The following is a 24,214-nucleotide window of genomic DNA, read 5'->3' on the forward strand; positions in this document are numbered from 1 at the left end:
CCACCTCCTATTGATTGGTTTTGGAGTGGAGCCCAGAATTTTCCATGGAGATAGCTTTTAAAAGTTAGGTCAGCATCTCAGTGAAAGATAAGGACACACAAGAAAGCCCTTGTGGGTTGCCCTGTCTTGAGAACCCTCACTGTTCAGCAAGGATCGGAATAGATATATGTGACCAATGAAATGCTTCTTACTAGGTTTATCTCCGTGAAAAGATCACTTTTCCCGGAGTGATCTTGTGGACTGAGGATTAAGTGGGTAAGCTTGAGCCAAGCTTAGCATTTAGCAACTTATGTATTTCCTTGGCTCTTCAATTCTGAAATCCCTCAGGGTGGACCGCTCAGTGATAAGATCAATTTGGTGTCAGGACATTTTATATGGGGGATGTTTTTAAAGGGTGGGTACAATGTTGTAAATAACGAAAGACTGCTGCTTCTAGATTTAAATCAGGGAATAAGGTTAAAAGGAGCAAAAGAGGGATGGGCAGGAAGGTGAGTGAGGGGGAAAAAAGACTTGATTAAAGAATTCCATGGAGAATCAGTAAAGAAACTACAGGGCTTCAATGGTCCCATGAATTTCTCCACCCTCATGACTGATCAAACATACTTGAAGGAATAGTGTTCCTACAAAACAGAGAAAAATGATCTCAGGCCATAATGCAACTTGTGAATGCAAAAGAATCTTTATACTGGATTGGAATTTGACCCTATAGTTTTGTTTACTTATAAGCAGAGACTGTTCCTTTATGAAGTTTTCTATCTGTGTGTTTAGAAATAAAGGTGTGTGGTAATGCCAAAACACTACTTGAATTGAAGTCTTTAGTAGCTGGAGCGTGTGCTACTAAAAGTGGTGACTGGAGGGTATTCCTGCCCTCTATTCTGCAACTTCCAGAGGTTAAAAAAAAGAACATCCCACTTTTATAAAAAGAGAAAAAAATCCTTTGCATAGATTATTATATAAATAAATCTTCTTAACAAGCACTACGGTTCTTTTCTTTTTTTTTTCAAAGCACAAAGAGTTATTGTGTGATTTATGTGAAAAGGTTATATAACTGTACTCTGTTACTTTAAATAGTGTTTTTTATTTAAACTGCCAACTTCTTCATCACCAGCAAAGAAAAAAAATGCATATTTGCTAAGCACAAAGGTAATTTTCAAGGACTGTAATTAGCTCATGATAACTCTATCTTTTGTGATGTCTTTCCTGCTGAACTAGAAAAGAGATGGACTTTTTTCATTGTTAAATCTAAACTGTGGCACCTGCAATGTGTCAGTTCTATGAGAACCAGGGAGGAAAAAAGTTTAAAGTATTACACTCGGTCAGGGGAAAAATACGGATGTAATAAAGTAACAGATATTGCAATTTTCATTTGGCTTCATCTTTTCTTTTTACAAACATGACAAGGCTCTATTTCCTCCTGTTTCTATTGCCCAGCTGATCCTTTACTTCCAAGATATTAAAAGATATATTTAAAAACCAAGCAGAATATATGATATGGAAAATGAAAACAATAATGAAATTATGATAAAATATGTAGAAAAAAGTCAGGAGTGTAAATCTTCATGTCTTTAACACAGGTAATAGGACAGAATGCTGGCAAGAGAAAGAAAAGCAAATGAAGCAAACATTGGAGGAAGAGAATGCTAATTAATTTAATTCATTCCAGGAAAATCCATCACTGAGAAAAATCTTATTTCCATGAAAAATTCTGTCTTTGGTGGAGGTCAGAGTATATGTGCACACTGGGTATGTGTGTACAGTGTCACCAAATATATTTATGTCATTGATTGAGACAACTTTATGGAGGCATTCAGGGGGTCAGAGTCAGAAAATTTTCCCCATGGTGAAGAGTACCACCAAAGAAAATCTGGAAGTTTCCTTCCTAGGAAAATAAGCTGTTGTAGGCAGTAGAAATTCCCTGAAGGTCACAACTGTACTACATTCTGGGATTTGGAGATGTGTTTCCTTCTGAGAAGTAAAACCTACCTTTGTAGACTGAGATCTGGGATTCTAGAGCTTGTTTTTCACAGTGTTGGACTATAACCACATGAACAACAGAAAAATCTATAAAGCACTTAAAGTCAAGGAACTGCAGTGTGGCAATGTTAGTTCTGGGTGCGTTTTCTGTGAAACTGTGAGAGTGTTATCACCTGTTTGGTCACCAGCCTGGTTGTCCAGGTGGCAGTTTGGCAAACAACCAGCATGAAAAACAACAACCTCTTGTAATGAATGGGCTGTGAAATATTTGAGCATAGTTGTTCTCAGATGTTATTGATCCTTTTCAGTTCAAACATTAGATTTCAATTTTCATTGAAATCATTAAAAACAACAGAAATGAGACTGAAAATGAACAAATATGCTTACAGTTGAGGCATCAGATATCTACTTCTGGCAATTCTGCACCGGGAGTAGGCAATTGATTTTTAAAGGGTGCCTTGCAACTGGCAGAGAGGAGCAAGACTATAGCTGACTGTTTCAATATATTATGGACAATGATGTCAATCAATATGTTTTGCAGCTAGAATTGAATTGTAAGTTTGATTGTTGTCTTTAAAAGTTAGGTGGGAATGTTAAACCTCTATCAGGTGAAGTCTTCGGCATTTAGGACCTCATTAAATCTTGCTGTCTGGAGGGTGTTACATACCCTGTTTAACAGATCAAATAAGAGAGGACTGAAAGTTAATTTCCTAGTCAGGAAGGAGGAAGTCAATTAAAAACTTACATTTGAAGAATGATCAATTTCACTTCAATTACCCAAAGGAAGTGTTTTGAAATGTGTATTTAAACTAAGAAATAGAGTATATATCAAAGGGAAAAAAATTTAAACTGAAAGGAAAGGCCAAAATTAGCAGCAATGGTATATACAATAACAGGTGCAGCCTTTTCTAGGTTCACAGTTACCCTCTCTGACTTCAGCATGTGACAGGAGAATCTCTTCAAACAGGAGCTACTTTCTCTGAGACTTAAAGGCTATCTTAGGCTTCTAGCAAAGGTTGATGAGTAATATAAATTCTTCCATGTGCTCAACATGAGGATCAGGCTAAAATTAACCCCACTTATAGACAGAAGGTAGCCAAGATGACACTATTATCCATTGTGCTGAAAAAGAAATGCTTCTCTGTAAATCTAGAGGAAAAATGCCGAGACAAAAAGTCCTTTAAATGAATTGTATGCCTGGTTTTATACAAGCTAGGTCATTTAGAGAGACACCGCTCTATTTCTGTTCTCTTCTACGGACTACATTTAAACCTTAAACAATTAGCCCTCTTTACGTTTTTTTAAAAAGTCACCTGCTATAGAAACTCCAGCATTTTGTATTTTTAGATGCTAGGGTCAGGGCCAGTGCAAAAATGATGACATTTTCTGCCCTTATAAGCAATTCTTTTTTACTTTAGCAGGACACAAGGAAGTGGGTACTGAACAAGTTACCACATTCTGTGTTAACCCCTTAGGGTAAGAAGCACAAAGCACAAATACAAGTATATTCTTAGGAGGCTAACCCCATTAGAGTAAATCCCATTTAAGAAGACAAGTGCTCCCTGTCATGAGACCCCTCAAGGTCCTACAAACTTTATAATTAGGCACATTTATTTTCCTGATCTACTGTTATTTAATTGGAACCGTGAAAGTAAGTCAAAGAGGCTACTTTCTGATTTGATTCTTTTTTTTTTCTCCCTGACAATTCTAAATCGAGTGTTCTGTGAACAGTTTAGCTTTCTAAAGTATTTTTCTGTTTTAAGGAGAGGAAGTATGTGTTCTATTGGAGGACAGAACCTCCTGTCTTCTCAATTACACTAAAAAATTCAGTCCAAGGCTCTTAGAATAAATCTCATGTGAAAGGAAAGGAGGATAGCTGGAGAGAAAGGATGGAAAAACACACTGAGTTGCATAAACATTTTAACTTTCAAATGAATACAGGGACTTCCTCACTTGTGGTCATTTATTTGTGAATGGCTGGATGTACACATAAACATCACGTCTCCCATACTCAGGGAGGATTAACCCCTAAAATACCTTATCTAGAGCCTGAGAGAACCACCCCCCCCATCATATTTCATTCATGTATTCATTCACTCCACATCTATTTAGTGAATCTCTATCATGTGCCATGCACTAGACAGGGCATTAAGAACACACTGGTGAGCAGAAATAGACCTGGAACAGGCCTCCTGGAGTTTACAGTCTAGACTTAGAGGGAAAAATAGCCTTTAATCAAATAATTTACATCAATAGATGTAAAATCACAGCTCTGATGAATGCAATGAGGTAAAAGTACATACTATGAGTACAGATAATAGGAGAGATTGAACTTAATCCAGGGTTCAAGGTGGATTTTCCTGAGGAAGTGATAAATGCTGAAAGGTGAAGGTTGAAGGGAAACAAAATCACTCAAGAAGGAAATGAAGAAAATTCCAGGTTAAGTAGCAGATTTGGAGATCTGAGTTGGCATGGGGCAAGGGAATGACAGAAAGATGGCCGGGGGAGCAGAGAAGAGGCCAAGGGCAGCTTGGTGACAGCTGAAGCGGGAGAGGGCCAGACACATGAGCCTTGACGTCAAAGTAGGACTCTTCTCTTTGTCTTGGGAGACGGAGAAGTTGCTTAAGGGTTTTATCACAGTGCTGGGCAGCAGTTGGACAGGCGGCATTCAAGTGGAATTCTCCCATTACTGCCCTTTTCCCCACCACTGTCCCTTAACCTCTGCATCTTCTAGATGCCCTATTTCTGCTCCTCACCCTTTGCTCATCCAGAGCTCCTGCCACCTTTTCACCTTGGCTCCCTGTTCCCTTTATTTCAGTTTCTACCCCCTTGGGTTTCTTGCTTTCTTGGCCCAAGGCCACAAAACCCCCATTACTAATTCAGAGTTAAGGCAGTCAGGTATATATAGGTGAGGCATTCTTGTGAGAGGATCCAGGTCCCTTGAATTAGAATTTTGAATGTATTTGCCCATAGAATCAGAGGTACACACAGTCCTAAGGTTCTAACTCACCTATGGGGTGGCTGACATTGGTCTTGGAAGGCTGCCCTTGAGCCTCATATCATAGGATGTGTTTTGTTTCTATGGGAATCATTATTTTAACAAACTTCTAAGCCAAATGCATTTTTTTAATTAGCAACTGCCTTTATCTATATAAATACGTTTTTGTGTGGTGGATGACTTAATAATCTCTCTCGCACTTTCTTTTCTTTCATCTTTTGTATGTTGAACTCAAGCAAATGTTGAATTAATAAAGAAACTAATGGAGAACTCTTTAGCCCCAATGATAATTTTTGTTTGTTTGTTTGTTTGTTTGTTTCACCTCTGGCTATGAACTGGTTAGATTAGTGATTTGAATTGCTAGTTTTGATAAAATAGCCAGATGTAAAAATTTTGTAAACTTCAATGTGGAATGGAAATCTAACTCATTGTGAACCGTTAATCTCTCTGTAGTTACTCAACAGGCACAAGCTTGTGTTTGTGTTTTGTCCATTATTCTTGCCCACATTTTACTTTAGTTAGACGCTCACCTTTTTGTTCTTTGCTTCCAATCAGGGATTCTTTTTAAAGTCCCATTCTCTGTCTTCCCATCTTGTGAATAGTGAGACATCTTTCTGGATAGATTATTTATTCAACAAATATTGTAGTGTTCTTACTATACAGCCAACACTCAAGGCCCTGCGATACCACAGGAAAGACAGATAAAGAAACTTATGGGTCATACAGGCAACAGCAGTGCAATGATGGTAATGTCCTATGTGTGCACTGTCCAGTATACTAGTCACTAGCCACGTATGGCTACGAGCACTGAAAATGTGACCAGTGAACTGAAAATCTGAAAGTTTAATTTTTTTTTTTTTGAGATGGAGTCTTGCTGTGTTACCCAGGCTGGAGTGTGGTGGCATGATCTTTCCTCACTGCAACCTCCACCTCCTGGGTTCAAGCCATGGCTCAGCCACCCCATTAGCTGGGATTACAGGTGCTCACCACCATGCCCAGCTAAATTTTGTATTTTTAGTAGAGATGGGGTTTCACCAGGTTGGCCAGGCTGGTCTCGAGCTCCTGACTTTGTGATCTGCCCACTTAGGCCTCCTAGAGTGCTGGGATTACAGGCGTGAGCCACCGTGCCCGGCCTAGTTTAATTTTAATTAATTCAAATTTATTTGTAATTAAAAAAAATTTTTTTCTTGAGTCAAGGTCTCACTCTGTCACCCAGGCTGGAGTGCCATGGCACAATCTCAGCTTACTGCAACCTCCATCTCCCGGGCTTAAGGGATCCTCCCACCTTAGCCTCCCATGCTCCCACCTTCGCCTCCCAAGGAGCTGGGACAACAGGCCTGTGCCACTGTGTTGGGCTAATTTTTGTATTTTTTGTAAAGATGAGATTTCACCATGTCACCCAGGCTGGTCTTGAACTCCTGAGCTCAAGTGATCCACTGGCCTCAACCTCCTAAACTGTTGGGATTACAGGCGTGAACTACCGCGCCCGGTCAATTTAAATTTAAATAGCTACATGTGGTCACATAATTGTATAGTACAGCTCTAGGAGGCCAGAAGAGATGGGCCTAATAAGATATAAAGAAGGTAAATAGGTGGAGCTTGGGAAAATAATTAACTACTTACACGGTTTGGAACTAAAGGAAGAAGTAACTGAGTTTCAGACAAATGCGATTAAAATAGGGAAAATGTAGGGTAAACACACTATCTTCTAGAAAGGTAAATTTACAAGTCTTAACAAAGTTAAAATCCATGAAAAAGAATGTTTGACTATCTATTGGCTTCTCTCCAAAACTATACAGATACACCTACCTATAGCCTTTCCCCTAAAAAGGATCCTGTGATGATTTTCAATATCAAACACACAAGTACTTGGAGCTTCTTGGAAGTAGCAGGAGACCCTTACAGTACGGTCGTGCTAGAAATCATTATTTAATTGACTGCACCACGGGAAAGAAGCTGAGCTTTTAAGGATAAATGGGTCATGCGATGATTTACATCACCATTGAAAAAAATCTCGCATAAAATGTTTTGTTCTGGAAGAGTATCACCTATTTTAGAAATCAGTTCAGACGAACTCTTTGGCTGGAACAGCTTGTATCAGACAGAGTTGTTTAAAAATTGTATGTTGTGTTACTGCTAGCAACAGCCTTCTGAGATGTTTTGTGGTTAAAAGTCATCATACCTAACTTGCAGCTGCTAATCAAGGAAGGAATTAAGAAAAGGAAGGAAAACTTTCCCTCATATTCCAAAAAGAACAATGCCAAGAAAACATTGTTGGATTGGGAAGAGCTGGTAATGGGGTGGGGCTCTCAGAACAGAGGGATGCCCTAAATGGCAGTGATCAATCTGCGCTCCATCCTTCTTGGGAGACACAGTTCAAGACAGAACAGAGCCCTTGCAGCTCATGCACAGGAGCTAGAAAGGAAATTAAAGCTGTGTATTTAATTGTTTCTAGAAAGCTAATAAAAGAAAAGAGACCATATACAGATAAAGAGAGGTGCACCTGGAGATAAGCCTAGGAGGAATCTAGCTTCAAGGCAGTGGATTCAGTGTGGATTAAAAAAGTAGCCTAGGCTGGGTGTGGTGGCTCACACCTGTAATCCCAGCATTTTGGGAGGCCGAGGCCAGTGGATCACCTGAAGTCAGGAGTTTGAGACCAGCCTGGCTAACACGGTGAAACCCCGTTTCTACTAAAAATACACACACACACACACACACACAAAAATTAGCCAGGCATAGTGGCGCTAATCCCAGCTACTTGGGAGACTGAGGCAGGAGAATCACTTGAACCTGGGAGGCAGAGGTTGCAGTGAGCTGAGATTGTGCCATTGCACTCCAGCTTGGGCAACAAGAGAAAAACAAACAAAAAAATACAGCTTAAATCTTTAGATGGAAGACCAAGGTTAGATTAAATTGTGATAAATAAATACAGATTTCTGAGAAAGGTACTTTTGATAAATTCAAATTTATGCTCTTTAAAGATTGTTCAAAATTCACTGTAACTGAAATAATGAGATATAGATTTTAAAATGCATTAACCTTGACCCATTTATAGCCGTGTAGGAATCTCAGTTAAAAAGGAACATATCATCCAGCTGCCTTCCATCACCTGGTGACAGTCTACTTGAAATGTATTTCCTGGAGACATTTTTACACTTCTGTCTCAGTCCCCTTATCATTAGAATAAAGTCAATAATATCTATATTTATCTCAGCATGTTTCACAGAAGTGACAAGCAAGAAAACAAGTATAAAACTCTTGAACATATGCAAATACAAGCAATTCTATTTATTATTTGAGTGGCAAATGATGTCCCTGAGACTTAAATCTATAAACTTAAACACAGGGAATTATTACAACTAGTATTGAGATAGGCTTTACTCTTCCTACTGGTTAGTTGTAGGGAAGTGCAATGGGGGAAGACAGAGAATGTGACTGTCCTGCGAGTTTGCTAAGTAGCTGAACTTTTTTTTTTTTTTTTTTTGAGATGGAGTCTCGCTCTGTCCCCCAGGCTGGAGTGCAGTGGCGCAATCTCGGCTCACTGCAAGCTCTGCCTCCCGGGTTCACGCCATTCTTCTGCCTCAGCTTCCCGAGTAGCTGGGACTACAGTTACTCGCCACCATGCCCAGCCAAGTTTTTGTAGTTTTTAGTAGAGATGGAGTTTCACCATGTTAGCCAGGATGGTCTCGATCTCCTGACATCATGATCCACCCGCCTCGGCCTCCCAAAGTGTTGGGATTACAGGCGTGAGCCACCGCGCCTGGACAGTAGCTGAACTTCTAAGTATTTCAAGGTCTGTAAGAGGAAGGGCTGGAATGAGAACACCAAGTACAGCCCAAATTCTTTTCTGCCCATTATAATGGAAATTTAAAATATTAAAAATATTTGTATGTTTTCATTATGGTGCAACCTCCAATGTGTCCGTTCACAAAGCACCTCTAACCACTGTGGAAAGTAGAACTAACTAACTAACTTACATAGAGGGCCACTGCCCTCTAAATCATAAGATTAGAATGAGGCTGTCCTTTGGTTATGTGACTATGAATAGTTTACTTTCTCCTTCTGGGGAATAATATTCTCTGTTTCAGAATAAATTTCATCTGAGTTCTTGGGTTTTAGGACCCTGAGGTTAAGGATCACAGAAAGATCTTACTTTCTTAGGGCTTACTCAAATTAAGTAGCTGGAGCGACTGGCTGGATTCATCAACTCCTTTCAAGATTCTTTTCCTTAGTGATTATAGGTCTCAGGAAAGAGGATGAAGCAATGGAAGGTGCTTGAAGGAAGAAGGAGGCCCCAAAGAGCTGTGGTGAACATGATACGTATTTAAGGGCTGGCTAAGAGGGCCTCTGGAAGAGGGATCTCAAAGCAAATCTGCTTGACCAGGGAGGAGCAAACTCACATATGTGTCAAGCGCCAGTCATGTGAAACAAGTCTACTAGGCACTTTACACGTCATCATTTTGTTTAATTAGCAGGGAAGAGGAAGAGTTGAATAATGTCCTTGTTTATGCAATTTGGCTATAAAGTAAAATTCTGCCTGGTGAATTCCAATTTCCTATTGACTTTTGTGTCACATTAGAGACTGTCCCTGTGGCTATGGCTGCTCCAGTGATCTTTCTTTCCTGGAAGTTTCAGCAGGCTCAGTTATCATAACAAATTTGTGTCATCTCAGTTATAATTAGGCTTACTTAAAGGGATGTTTTCATCATTGGTGGTGCTCCAAATACATATTTTTCCCCTACGTATATTGGAATTAAAATATTGTCAATGTTCAAGGGTCAAACACATAAGGCCATGTTTGTGTTTTAAGTCTTCAGACCTTGGTCCCTGAACTCCATACACTGGATCCTTGCTGTTGGAGTTTCCATAGGGAACGAGGATCCTCAAGGCCTCTGAAAGAAATGGAGCCCAGCCAGCTGAGTCAGGCTGGGTCCCACGCCTCTGTAGGGCCGAAGTCCAAAGCAACAGGCAGGCAGTTCTTGCAGGCTTTTCTCTGCAGAGTCATTATAATACTTTATTGTCTTTTTTTTTTTTTCACTATTTCAGCAGCTCCCTCTATGAGGACATATTCTCCTCATCCACAGAAGCCCTTTTCAAACATTACTAAGAATTCTGATAAGAAGAAAAAACATCCACTGATGGGTTCTCAGAAAGAAAGCATTAGATTTAACTACAGGGCAGTACTGCCCTGATTACCACAGGCCCAGCTGACGGTAAGGTTGCCAGGCAGCTCTCACCCTGCCAAGAATGGTGGTGGAATGAAGCAAGCATGTGGTTTGTATTACCATTTTTCAGTTTTTTAAGGTTTAGAAAAGAGAACGTCACCAACAATGATAATTCACTTTGGAATGAATACATTTTCAATGCAGTGTTCAGCAACTGCTGGTGTGTCTTAAATCCTAGAGTTCATATGCAACGTTTTACAATGTGAACAAGATAAAGCACAGGATGTGTCAAGATCCTACTATATGCAAATAACTAAGTTTCTGGCCAAATCCTTCTTTTTAAAAAAGAACGAAAAAATGAAAAACCTCTCCAGCATTTCTAAGCTGCTACTTACAGCCTTTATAAAGATAGCACAGGAAAAAGATGCTAAAGCCAAAGAGTAAGCTAAATTCTGCCTTCCATTTCCTGGCACCATCTTCTTGAAAGTTGGGGTGGATTTTTTTTAAACGTTTCAAGTCATAATTTGCCACAAATGAATCAATCTGTAAGCTTAAGTTAAATCATAAAATTCAAATATTTTAATTTGTCTTTTATTATCTTTTTTTTTTTAAATTTAAAAAAGGAGAGACAGATATGGGATTATTCATACTTTGAATTCTCCTGGGTGTTCTTGGAAATACTATTCTCAGAAAGTAGGAAACACTAAATTGGAACAAATGATTTGATTCTTAGACAAATTTACAACGTCATATGGTTTGAGAATCTGCACTGAGTTTAGTGAACTACCTTATGAATTAAGCCCCTTCCTCAAAGAAGCACATCTATTTCCCTCTCAGTGAAGTGCATCAGTATCTCCATGACATTGCTGCCAGCCTGATCCCTAAAAGAAACAAATTTTAAGAAACTCATATTGTTCAAAGCCATTTTCACAGAATTCAGGTGCCCCTTAGAAATCTATTGCCTTCTTATGACATTTAAAAGATTCTGGGAAACCCACGAAGACGTCGCACCTCCTGGAAGCAGCGTCTTTCTATTGGAGGTTACAGGGCAGCAGAAACCAGAAAGAACCCATAGCTGGTGCAGTCATACATGTCTGCAAAGACCTTCAAACAAACAAAAAGTATATAACTTGCCAGTTGTGAGGCCCTGGCTGAAACAAAATGCAGCCCTGCTTAACAAAATCCTGTCAAATGTGGTCATTTGGGCTCTAAAATTATGCTTTGCAAAACACTAAATTAGTTTTGTCAAAACATAACCTTCGTTCGCAAAACATTGTCAGAACTTCTAAAGTTCAGTAACGGGGCAGCATTTGTGGTTTAGGTGACATTAATCCTCTCTATTTATTCTACATAGCATCCATTGGGTTATCCATCTGTCTGTCCATCTATTCATCTAACCATTTCATTCAGTTTCAACATGTAGCACCACATTCTTACTATGTGCCAGGCAATGTGCTGGACCCTGAACACAAAGATAGAAAGATACAGCCATGGACTCAAGGCTGGTATCCTAATGAAGAGATAGATGTGATGAATTGTTATAATTAAGATAAATGACCACTGCAGGACACAGACCATGAAAGCATGAGGGAAACGATTGCTGTGATACTGCATTAGTTCAGGATTCTCTAGGGACTCAGCTGAAGACAGACTGTTCTTTTCAGATACTTTTTTTTTTTTTTTTTTTTTCCTGAGATGGAGTTTTCGCTCTTGTTGCCCAGGATGGAGTTCAATGGCACAATCTTGGCTCACTGCATTTTCTGCTTCCTGGGTTCAAGCAATTCTCCTGCCTCAACCTCCGAAGCAGCTGGGATTACAGGCATGTGCCATCATGCCTGGCTAATTTTGTAATTTTAATAGAGATGGGGTTTCACCATGTTGGTCAGGCTGATCTTGAACTCCTGAGCTCAGGTGATCTGCCCACCTCTGCCTCCCAAAGTCCTGGGATTACAGGTGTGAGCCACTGCACCAGGCTTTTTTTCAGATACTCTTTAAAATTCACAGAATACTTAATGTCTGAGATCACTTTATTTTTTCTTTTCTTTCGAGATGCACGTGATTGATGACACTGTCACAAGGTATATACCGTCATGGAAATATCCAAATAAGGTGTTTAAACACACATTTCTTAGAGGAGGAAGATTTCCTGGAGAGGGCGAAGGAAGAGAGAAAGATATTTGGCATCAGTTGATTGGTGGGTTGCCCTCCCACTAGCTGTAATGACATGTCCTTCTTCTCTTTCGAGGAAACATCTAAGCATGCAAATAAATGAGAGTGACATTGTATGGGATAACCCAAATGTGACATAATTTATTTAAAAAACAGATATTTTGAAACTTTTATACTTAGTTACACCTGATAAGTGACAGATTTCATAGATATTGACGGTTGTGTTGATTCATTGCAGTTGACCATGACTTGTTGAAAAAGCTTGCAAACACATCCTTAAGGAGTTTATATTCTCCCAAGGTAAGATTGTTGGTGTTTTAACACATCACTTCAAAAAAATTATAGAAAATGAATTTAATTTTATAATTTTATTCTCAGTGACTTTACGTGTCATCAGTCACATACAGGCTGACAACCGCAACTGCCCTCCTACTTTTCCAACATTAAGAATGAGAAAGTGTGGTTGCACTCAACTCTTATTCATGGCTGGGGAAGTACCCTCTCTGTCACACAGCACTTTAATAGAGCCCCAGAGGGGAATGTAGAAGGCAAGTCTGATGGTCTTATAGCAGTTCTTTAGAAGACCCTTGAGTTCCAACAGAACATGTCCAGAGGATGTAGCTGAGTAATTAGGCCAGAGGTGGTGGTGGTAGGGGTGGAGTATGGCTTATTCTGGAATCTGTAGGCCTGGGTGATAAGATTAGAGGATGTCCTAGACTAGGCGATATTCCCTTTACTCTGTAGGTTGAAAGGACTGTGTCTGGTCACACTACAGGATACACTGTTATAAAACCAACTAGTAATTCAGAATTTTTCATTTTTATCTTTGTACAGTCCATTCAATAGCAATCGGTTGAGGACACGGTTTGTTGATCTTTTTCAGTCACTAAGACTAGAAGCTAAAAACCCTAGATCCATTTGGTCCGCTTCTTTTAGTCATTGAGATGCCACTGATATTTCTGCTAAACAAATAAAGTATGATAAAGCCATTGAGAAGCTTTATAGCTTAGTAAATAAAAGGCAGGGAATGAATTCGCTGTGCATATCTCAAAAATCTGATTCTTTGAATTTACTTGCCATCTGTCTTAAGTTTTGCACTGAATATTGTTTGATGTTGGCCCTCGTCAGCTGGCTCAGGTTGGGAAGAAGTGCTTAGTGACTTGGTGCAGAACCCACACTTGGAGCTGCTGAAGAAATGGAGCTGCTTCCCCAGGAGTGTCAGCAAGTGTTTATGAACCCACGTGTGTTTCTAATGCATGCTGCCATGCTCTTCTTCTTTGTTCAGAAGTCCATAATCAGTATTTATTCATTTAACTTAAATGTATTTTTCAAGTGAAAAAATAACCAATAAAATGAAGTTTCTGGCCGGTGGCTCATGCCTGTAATCCCAGCACTTTGGGAGGTCGAGGTGGGCGAATCACCTGAAGTCAGGAGTTCTAGACCAGCCTGACCAACATGGTGAAACCCCATTTCTGCTAAAAATACAAATATTAACCGGGTGTAGTGGCAAGCACCTGTAATCCCAGCTACTTAGGAGGCTGAAGCAGAGAATCACTTGAACCAAGGAGGCAGAGGTTGCAGTGAGCCGAGATCGCACCATTGCACTCCAGCCTGGGCAACAGAGTGAAACTCCATCTCAAACAAAACAAAACAAAATAAAACAAAACAGAAGTTTCTTAGTCATTTACATGTATATACCTCTGAGTATGTACTTGAGTATTTACCATCAGTTAGCGGATTGAGGCTGTCCCATGCCTCAATCCGCTAACTGATGGTAAATACTTGACCATCTATAGCTGTTCCAGTGGAACCACAGTAAGGGCATCTGTACAAGACCACCAGAACTTCTTGTGGTCATGCAGTGCTGAGAACAGCCTTCCATGCTCGTAGAGGGGGAGGAAGCCCATGGAAATGGTAAATCTACAGATTATTGAGCCCTAGATAAAAGGGCCCTTCTTCTTTCATCTGGAGTTTCTCTGTTTCCTCTAATTTTCTGGCATCCAGAAGTGTGCCTAGTCTCCACTAAAACTTACTATTTGGAGGCTTTTTATCCTGCCCTATTCCTGCAGGCTTCTTTTTTTCAATGCCAGACCCTGCCTCCTATTCCTTATCTCAGTCACCTCAGACAGGCATTCTCACAGTCTAGCTTTGCAGCAGACACTTCGGATTGCACCCTATGGCTTGGAAGCTGTGTCTGTTTCTTGTTTCCTTGGATTAGGAAGGCTGCTGGGCAGGGGTCTGAAGTAGCCCCACTGCCCTCTCTCTTATCCTCCCACCCCCTCATTTCCATTTGACTCCAGCCTAGTCTACTCTCACCGGGCCTCTCTTCTGTCCTGGGTTTTTGTCCCTCTTAACCAGCTCATTTCCTCTACCTCTATTTCCCTCTAGGGCCTCCCTGCACAGTTAGACTTTCTGCCTACAATAAGCACCTCCGTGTGAATGACTTTATTTGACCCTTTGTTGCCAGTGAATATTGACAAGCAAGGAAAATGGAGATAAGGGATTTGGCAACTTTTAAGGGGAAGCAGGGAGAAAGAGGAAGGCTACTTTTGAAAGAGAGGTGAAAGGACAGAGGCAACAGGAATTGTGGACATAAATGGTAAACTTGACAATCTGTCTTGATACCTATTTGTACGGCCTTCCAGCTCTGCTCACTCCAAACATGGTAAGTTTTGTCTTATGTGATTGTGGTTCTTGTGTACATCTTACGTTCCTTCATTTTATTCATCCGTTCCACAGATTTTTGTTGGCTGCCAACTCCAAGCCAGTCGTTATTACAGGTACTAGGGATTCAATGGTGGGCTAAGTGAACTCTCAAGAAGTCTACAGAGGAAGAAATGGAAATCAAATTATCACATGATTAATGTAAATGGAGTGGGGGAGTTACATGATGCAGAGAAAGGTTATGATATATGAGTTTAACCAGTTCACTAATATCTGGAAAAATATCTCAGGAAAAGTGACAAGGTTGCGGAGATTTAGTGGCAATATAGGATATAATGTGGTGAAGCTAGAAAGAAATACCTTTATTGCAAAATTAGAAGATCATGAGCAAAAGTTCTGTGGTAGAAAGGAACATCATGTCTCCAAAGGACGGAAGGGAGATCTGCATGTCTGGGAGGCAGAGAGTGGGTGGGAAATGTTATGGGATGTGGCTGGAGAAGGGGGTTAAGCATTTTGCTCTTTCTCCTAAGAGGAATGGGAAGTTATCCACTATTGCATAACAATTTATCCTCAGACTTAGTGGCTTAAAACAATTATAAACATTTAGTATCTCAGTTTCTGTGGGTCAGGAATCCAGGAGCAGCTTAGCCAGGCAGCTCTGGCTCTAGGTCTCTCATAAAGTTGCTGACAAGATATCTTACAGGACTGAAGTCATCTGAAGTCTTGACTCGTCATCTGCTTATAAGGTGGCTCACATCGTTGGAAAATTTGTTTTGACTGTTGGTGAGAAGCTTGAGCTCCTTCTCCATAGGGCTGCTTGAATTTCCATACCATGGTAGCTGTCTTCTCTGAGAGTAAGTAATGAGAGAGAGAGAGAGAGAGAGAGAGAGACAGAGAGACACAGAGAAAGAGAGAGAGAGAAAGAGGGAGAAAGAGAGAGAGAGCAGCAAAGCTATACTTTTAAAAACTTAGCCTCAGAAGTCACATTGCACTTCCATCACATCTATTTGTTAAAAATAAGTAACCAGGGCTGGGCGTGGTGGCTCACACCTGTAATCCCAGCACTTTGGGAGGCTGAGGTGGGCAGATTGCCTGAGGTCAGGAGTTTGAGACCAGCCTGGCCAACATGGTGGAAACCCGATCTCTACTAAAAATATGAAAATTAGCCAGGTGTGGTGGCACATGCCTGTAATCCCAGCTACTTAGGAGGCTGAGGCAGGAGAATCACTTGAACCCGGGAGGTGGAGGTTGCATTGAGCCGAGATCACGCCATTGCACTCCAGCCTGGGCAACAAGAGTGAGACTTTGTCTCAAACAAACAAACAAAGAAACAAAACAAAACAAAACAAAACCAAACCCACCTAATTCCTTCCCACGTTCAAAGAGAGGAGAATTAGGCTCCACTTTTTAAAAGAAGTAATATCAAATAATTTGGGGCATATTTAAAAACCACCAAACCATTAAAGAGAGTTAAGCAGGAATGGTGACATGATTAAATTTGCTTTTCAAAAATGATACTCTAAATGGAAAACCAATTAAATAGGACCAGTATGAAAGTGAGTACACTGGTTAATAGATATTAAGTGATATCAGGTTTGAGATGCTGGTAGGGTAGAGTAGGATGCTGATAAAGATGAAGAGAGAAGATGAAGGTAAAATAGGTCTTGGTGATCAATTGGACTTGAAGGTTGAAAGAGGGGGAATAGTATAGATTCCTAGATTTCTGGTTTGCATAGACAACGTGGTACTCAGTGACATGGAGAATACTAGGAGAATACCGCTTTGGTCTATGATAGATAGTGGCAGTGAGCATGAGTTTTATTTAAGACATATTAAGTTTGGAGTATCTTTGAGATATCCCAGTACAATTATCAAGTAGTTTCTTGGTTTTAAAACTGGAACTAAGAGGAGAGTTTTCAGCTGGAGAAATAAAAATTAGTGAAATATCCATACATAGATAGGAAGGAAATCTCTGGATTTGATGAGATCTCTTAGAGAAAGAATGATGTGAAAAGAGAAGAGGGTTTTGGGGAGATTGGATTTTGTCCAGCAAGTATTCACTCTCTTCTGTCTTTATTATGGCTATTATTTCCTACGGAGTATACTTACCTGTCCCATTGGTGCTGGCCTTGGCCATGTGATTTGTTTTGGTCAGTGAGATGTTAGCAGATGTGACAGGAGCAGATGTTTGAATTGTGCCCTGGAACTTTCTCTTTTGTGCTCTTTCCTTTGCTTCATAAAGAACATGCCTTGGATAGCCACTGGTTTATGGAGGAATTAGCATACCTGGACCTAATTCAAAGTTTGGAGCCAAGTCCAGCTGACTCAAGCCTACATAAGTTGAACCTGATCCACAGATAATGAGCAAGAGATAAATGCTTACTTTTGAAAGCCACTAAAATGTCAAGGTTTTGTTGTTATGCAGCATTTTGCTAACAGCTGACTGATGCAAAGGCCTAGGATCTAGTGGCAAGAAACACTATTCTGTTTTTTTTTTTTTTTTTTTTTTTTTTTTTTTTTTTGGCAGAATCTCACTCTGTCATCCAGGCTGGAGTGTAGTGATGTGATCTTGGCTCACTGCAACCTCCACGTCCTGAGTTCAAGTGATTCTCCTGCCCCAGCCTCCCAAGTAGCTTGGACAACAGACGCCGGCCATAACGCCTGGCTAATTTTTGTATTTTTGGTAGAGGCAGGGTCTCACCATGTTGGCCAAGCTGGTCTCGAACTCCTGACCTCAAATGATCCACCCACCTTGGCCTCCCAGAGTGCTGGGTTACAAGCATGAACCACCGTGCCTGGCCAAGAAACACTATTCTTTAAAGTTCTTATTAGATTGCATGCAAATTAAGAGCAGTATTTATGTTTGATACACAGTTGTATTAGCAAAACCTAGCATAAAGTCTTGGTCAAATACTTGGTGAATGTATGAAAGCATGGATGGACACAGTCTAATTTAGTCATGACTGTTTATCATAGATGTCTGTAAGTCACATACATATATTCCTTTTTTTGGGGGGGGGGATGGAGTCTCACTCTGTCACCAGGCTAGAGTGTAGTGGCATGATCTCGGCTCACTGCAACGTCCACCTCCCAGGTTCAAGTGACTCTCCTGCCTCAGCCTCTCCAGTCTTTGGGACTACAGGTGAGTGCCACCATGCCCAGCAAATTTTTGTATTTTTTAGTAATGATGGAGTTTCGCCATGTTGGCCAGGATGGTTTTGATCTCTTGACCTCGTGATATGCCCGCCTCAGCCTCCCAAAGTGCTTGGATTACAGGCATGAGCCACCGTGCCCGGCCTACTACATATATTCTTTTTTTTTTTTTTTTTTTTTTTTTGAGACGGAATCTCACTCTGTCACCAGGTTGGAGTGCAGTGGTGCGATCTTGGCTCACTGCATCCTCCGCCTCCCGGGTTCAAGCGATTCTCCTGCCTCAGCCTCCCGAGTAGCTGGCACTACAGGTGCGTGCCACTATGCCCAGCTAATTTTTGTAATTTTAATAGAGACAGCGTTTCACCATTTTGGCTAGGATGGTCTCGTTCTCTTGACCCAGGGGTCCACCTGCCTGCCTCAGCCACCGAAAGTGCTGGGATTACAGGCGTGAACCACTGCGCCCGGCCCGTATATTCTTATAATAGCTTTTCCAAGCAGTGCATCCTCAAAGAAGAAGATGCTCGAAGAAAGCTTGATGCTGCAGTCTTCAAGATCAAGAACTGTATCCCTTTCCCTGAGTACATTTTCCTTACATATTGTAAAGAAATGCCTAATAAAATTGATGTTCTATTTAAATACTATGTGAATATTTTAGAATATATTTTATTGTTTTTAAAGCAGATTTCAAGTGAACAAATTTTAAAATTAAAAACGAAAGTTATTAGTGGCAGTAAACACTCCTGTAAATAGTGTGTCAATGGAATGAAGGCAATCAAAGTGGCGCTTTTGGCTACTAACGTTTTCACAAAAGCTTTGATTAGTTATGAGGTAATTGTGAGAGATGATGAGTTGGAATCCAAGAAAGAAAAAATAGTTTCTCTACTTTAACAGCTGTGGAATCTTTTGGTAATTGCTGGAATATTCCTTTTCAGTAAACTTAAAGTTTGCTTTTTTCACATTACAGTTGAATGCTTGATGTGAAATATAAATTTTAACTTTGTCTTATTTACAACTTTCTTCTTCAGTGTGATTCTAAGTTATAGTTGAGAAGGAGAGAAAGACAGCCCTTGGGTTTATATGTTATCTCCATTAAATAGAAAAACTCTGTAGGAAAAGCAAAAAAAAAAAAAAAAAAAAAAAGAAAGAAGAAGAAAAGGTGCCATTTAAAGTATTTGCCTGTTGATGTTCTGGTTGTTAATTGTGATTTTTTTCCCCAAATGTCATATAAAAATTGTCTGCCTGGGTGCATACAGGCAAGTGCAGTTGTCCGGTGTTTACAGGGGACACGTTAAATTATACCTTGCCTGGTTTGACCACAGTGTGAAATTTTAAAGTATAAACATGATCAAAAAGAAGAGTGGTTTCAAAAATGAAGGAACAACAACATTCCATTCTCCCAGAAACTTTTCAGTCTCTCAAACAGCTGCCCCCTACTCTCTTCTCCCAGCAGTCAGCAGAAACAACATCCCATTCCCCACACCAGCCCCCACCCAAGAGTAAAGAGTACCATCAACTCTGAGAAAGAAACTGCCGAAATAACAAAACGTACTGGAGTGGATAATTCCTCACAGAACTGCCAATCAGCTACAGACGCAAATCTGCCTTCCTTATCCCTCACCCCACCCCTTAGCTTGGCAAACAACCTAAACCCTCAGGAGAAACTTCGCCTTTCAGCCAAAGAATAATACAGATGACGCTGCCAACCTGGAATATTTTGCTTGTACTTCCCTTCTACCTTCTTTATTGCAACAGCTGACTGTGTAGCTGTGTGTCTTTTTGCCTTTTCATTTTGTTCAGTGTTCAAAAAAGTTATTATTTTACCCCAAAAGAATCGCATAAACATGGTTAAAAAAGCAAACAGTGCAGAAAGTAATGTCTCCCTCTCCTCACCACTCCTTCCTCCTTTTTCCAATTCTCTTAGACTTCCCAATAGCAGAAGTGTTGTGATGGGAGGAGGGAGTGTGTGTGTGTGTGTGTGGTGTGTGTGTGCACGTGCGAGAGAGAAAATTGGAGAGATTCTTGATACCATCTTATTTTTGATTTAAGAAGAAAATATGTATCACACACAGAGATCCCTTCATCTCCCCACCCTACCCCGCCACCAAAAAAAAAACCTCTGCTGTTTAGAACTCTTTCAGAGTTGCTGGTCAAAAATCTTTCAGATTAAGCTCATTCCAAAGACATTTCCAGTATAACCAAACACTGAGAAACACTGGTATCCAGCCAGGCGCAGCCCCTGCCATCTCTGATTTAGTGCAATTTGATGATGATTAACTCGAAGACAGGATGGAGATGGATTCATGTAATAGGAAAACAAAAAATCCTCCATTTATTTATATTTAAAATATCCTCTTTCTTGATTATTTTAGAGAATAAATTCATATACATTTAGGATGACTTTGCTGATAAGGAAAAGTCTCTTGGGCCTTGCATTTTCTTCTTAATTATAAAGGTTTGTGGAATGTTTTTTTGAGAACAGAAACCTTCCTCAAGGAGTTATTCTTTCTAGAACGTTAGGAGGGTCTCTACTAGGTAAACAATGATGTCACTGCAAATGTTTGAGCACTCTTCTCTCCCATCCAACTTGGCTTGGAGTTTTTTAGTTCTTTTACTTGAATGTTTTTAAAACAGATTGAAAACTTTGCTCACCAAGAGAACAATGATTAACAAAATCTGTAAATTGCATTTCACTTGCTAATCAATAGCTCAAAAGAAAATCTAAATCCATGACTAATGGCCCAGAAGTGAACTACTTGCTTAGAAGAGCCTCTTTAGGTCAAAATGTTCTTTCAGAAATCTTTATGGTTTTTTTTTCTTCTGTTCGCTATGTTTTTATTCTACATTTTTAAAAACTTACACACTCTATAAATAATAAGGAAATATATTCCCAGGCCTCATTCTCTTTTTAAATACACACATGAGTATCTATCATCAGTTTTTCCTCTGAATATCTATTCTTGGATTTTCCATGAGACATTGTAGAGTATTGGTTAAGAGTGTCTGCTTTGGAAACAGCTGTTCTGACTCAAGACCTTACCAGCTATATGGTTTAGATTAACTCTCTTAATTTCCCTATACCTCAATTTTCTCAATTGTAAAATGGGGATGAAATTTATAATCGTAGTGTGAACTTGATAGGATTGTGGAAAAGTCTGAACGAGAAAATGTAATCCAAGCTCATGTTATAGTTCTATCCCATAATAAGTCTCAATGAAGGGTGGCTTAAAAAAGTAAGTTATACAGGCTGGGCATTGTGGCTCATGCCTGTAATCCCAGCAGGCCAAGGTGAGTGGATCACGAGGTCAGGAGGTGGAAACCATCCTGGCCAACATAGTGAAACCCTGTTTCTACTAAAATACACAAAATTAGCTGGGCATGGTGGTGCGCACCTGTAGCCCCAGCTACTCGAGAGGCTAAGGCAGGGGAACTGCTTGAACCCAGGAGGCAGAGGTTGCAGTGAGCCAAGATGGCACCACTGCACTCCAAATAAATAAATAAATAAATAAATAAGGTATACAAGATAAAAAATTTTAAACTTTCAAAAAATCCCCAACTAAAAAAAAAAAAAAAAATCACCAAAACATGTGATCTTGGATAAATAGAGCTTTTCTCCAGATTGTTCTGTGTCTCAAGTTTTGTGACAGTGGGTTAAATAGTACACATAGATAGAAAGACTAAGTGACAGTCCAGGGATGCCCATTGCAGTGTGCTGGTCTGTGTATGGAATATCTAGATTATAGACTCCAGAAGGAAAAAGTCAAGAGAAGTTATGTAGATCATAGTGAGATTAGACAAAATGGCCCAGGGAAAAATATGTGCTATCAATTGTATTACTGATTGGAGAGCACCAAGACTATGGCTAGTAATTCCATGTGGGGGTTTACACATTTTTGCCTACACAGAATCCAGGACCAAAGGGATTACTGACTATTGGCCTTATTCATCTGAAAAATTTTAAGTCCCCACAACAAAATGTACCCATCAAGGTTATAACATATAATCACATTAGTTCTTTTTCATATGCATTTTTCTAGAATCGATGCATTCATTTATTCCCTAAGGAATCAACGTATATCTCTCTCTTTTCTGTGGGGCAAGTCTCCTAGGCCTACTCTCAAGGCTGTTGAGGTAAACTGATAATACTAATAGAGTATTTGGGGTAATTCTGTGAGACAATGAGGGATATTTACTACTCTTATTGGGGGGTGGGAGGCGGATGGTGTCACAACTATGGAATGATTCTAAAAGGAGGAGTAAATGTCTGCAGAGTGAAAGGGAAGAGGAGAGAGATATTCTTATGAATAGAATATCTATTGTATTCATGCAGAAGTGATAGACTGGTTGGTAGCAGGTGGATCTAAGGTCAAAGGAGGGTTTGTAGTGAATGTGAAGCACGTGGGAATATTTGCAGGTTGAAGTGGGAAAGTCAGAAAGGAGAGGAAGGTTAAAAATATAGGAAGAGTGGGGGCGAGTTCCAAAGAAGGTGGTGGTGACTTTAACTGAAAGAATATCTCACCATTTGGGGAGGTAGAGTAAAGGAGATAAGGTTAGATGTGGGGACAAACTCTGATAATTTTCATTGATTTTCCTTTGATTAGAAAATGCATTTTCCTTTGAACACCAGGGTAAAAAGCCGAACGGTTTATTAGAATTTCCCTGAATGCAAAAGAAGTAGAAAAAGAAGAAAACAGAGAAACATATTTTATAGTGGAATACCTGTAAATTCTCTACTTAGAAAATACTAACTTCAAATTAGTTTTTCTGTTTTATCCATCTTGCAGAAAGACTTGTTTTGTGTGGGTGTCAGTTTGCTAAAAACATTTTATATTTTTTTACAAAATTCTCAGTACTTACAATCTTGTGTGTACACAAGGCAGGGACATTCTTTGTATTATCAAATATTTGATTTCCTCTGAGGTTAACATATTTTTATTTCCCAATTTTGTGAATTGTCAGTTTTTTCATCTGAAAGAAAGCTTTTTTTACAAAACATCTTCAAGCGAAAGAAAAAAATTGCCTAGGATCAAGAGAATTCAAGATTCTCTGATCTGGGGTGGATGAATGGCAGAAACAGGAAGAAAATAACCAAGACGGAAAAGATGCATAGAAATATAGACTCTCATATGTGAAAGGGACTCTATGCAGTCCTGGTCCAATCAGTATCAAATTAGTGGATGTGATGTGTAATTTCTCGATGGAGCATTCCTCTAGTATCAGTTAGATTACTTCTAGAAATAGGGAGATCACTATCTCTTGAGACTGCCCATTCCATTTTGGGTCTCAAAAGTACCTATATTTGAAAGGGTCGAAGTTATTAATATGCATATGAATAGCAATTAAGTACTAGCTTTGAGAGCTTCCTATGTGCCAAGTGTAATTCTAAGTACCTCACGTGTATTAAATCGTTTAATGCTCAAAGAGTCATCTTAGGAAGTTATGATTATTATCTCCATTTTACAGATAAGACAAATGAAGCTCGGAAAGGTTAGATAAACTTATCAATGTTACACAACTGGTAAATAACGGAGCCTGACACGGAACCCTAGAATTCTAGCTCTAGAGCCTATGCTTTTAAGCACATCAGTGTTCTTCCTTTCAATGCATGAATGTTCCCAGGTTTTCCTCATCCCTTAACTAGTCAAAGAATTCTACTGTTGCCCACTAAGATTTACCTCTTTCTTTGACTCCCACGGACAGATCTGCTGTTGCCAGACTATTTGGTTAGTCGTTTGTGATGCAGAATCAGGAATGACAAGGAAAAGGATAACAAGCAGATGGGCCAGGGGAAGACATTTCTGTAAAACGTGGTCTCAAATCAACGTAGTATGAGAAAAGTGTTGGAAGGAAAATGGAAGTTTTGAGAAGCCTCGCTGGAGACTATACAATTCATGGCATTCAGGAAATTGAACTATTCTTATGTTACTTTTTGTTAGCTAGACTTTCCACTGATTACTGCACCAGTCTCACACTGGGCAACATAGATCATGGATTTAACTTGGTTACATATATTTCTGTAAGAATCTGTTGGTTCCTTGATCTTGGACTTCCCAACATCCAGATCTGTGAGAAATAAATTTCTATTGTTTATAAG

The 24,214-nt window shown here is 39.7% G+C and overlaps 1 long non-coding RNA gene across 2 annotated transcripts in view; it reads left to right on the forward strand.

Annotated features, from left to right (window-relative positions):
- Nucleotides 1-14,700: 14,700 nt before the first annotated feature.
- LOC123573024 (uncharacterized) overlaps nt 14,701-24,214 on the forward strand; it is a 244,931-nt gene continuing 235,417 nt past the window's right edge. For both annotated transcript variants that reach the window (XR_010586267.1, XR_012434416.1), the window contains exon 1: nt 14,701-14,971. This is a non-coding gene — a long non-coding RNA (uncharacterized lncRNA). The remainder of the gene's footprint in view (nt 14,972-24,214) is intronic.

Source organism: Macaca fascicularis, chromosome 4, assembly GCF_037993035.2.
Source record: "Macaca fascicularis isolate 582-1 chromosome 4, T2T-MFA8v1.1".
NCBI classification, from domain to species: domain Eukaryota; kingdom Metazoa; phylum Chordata; class Mammalia; order Primates; family Cercopithecidae; genus Macaca; species Macaca fascicularis.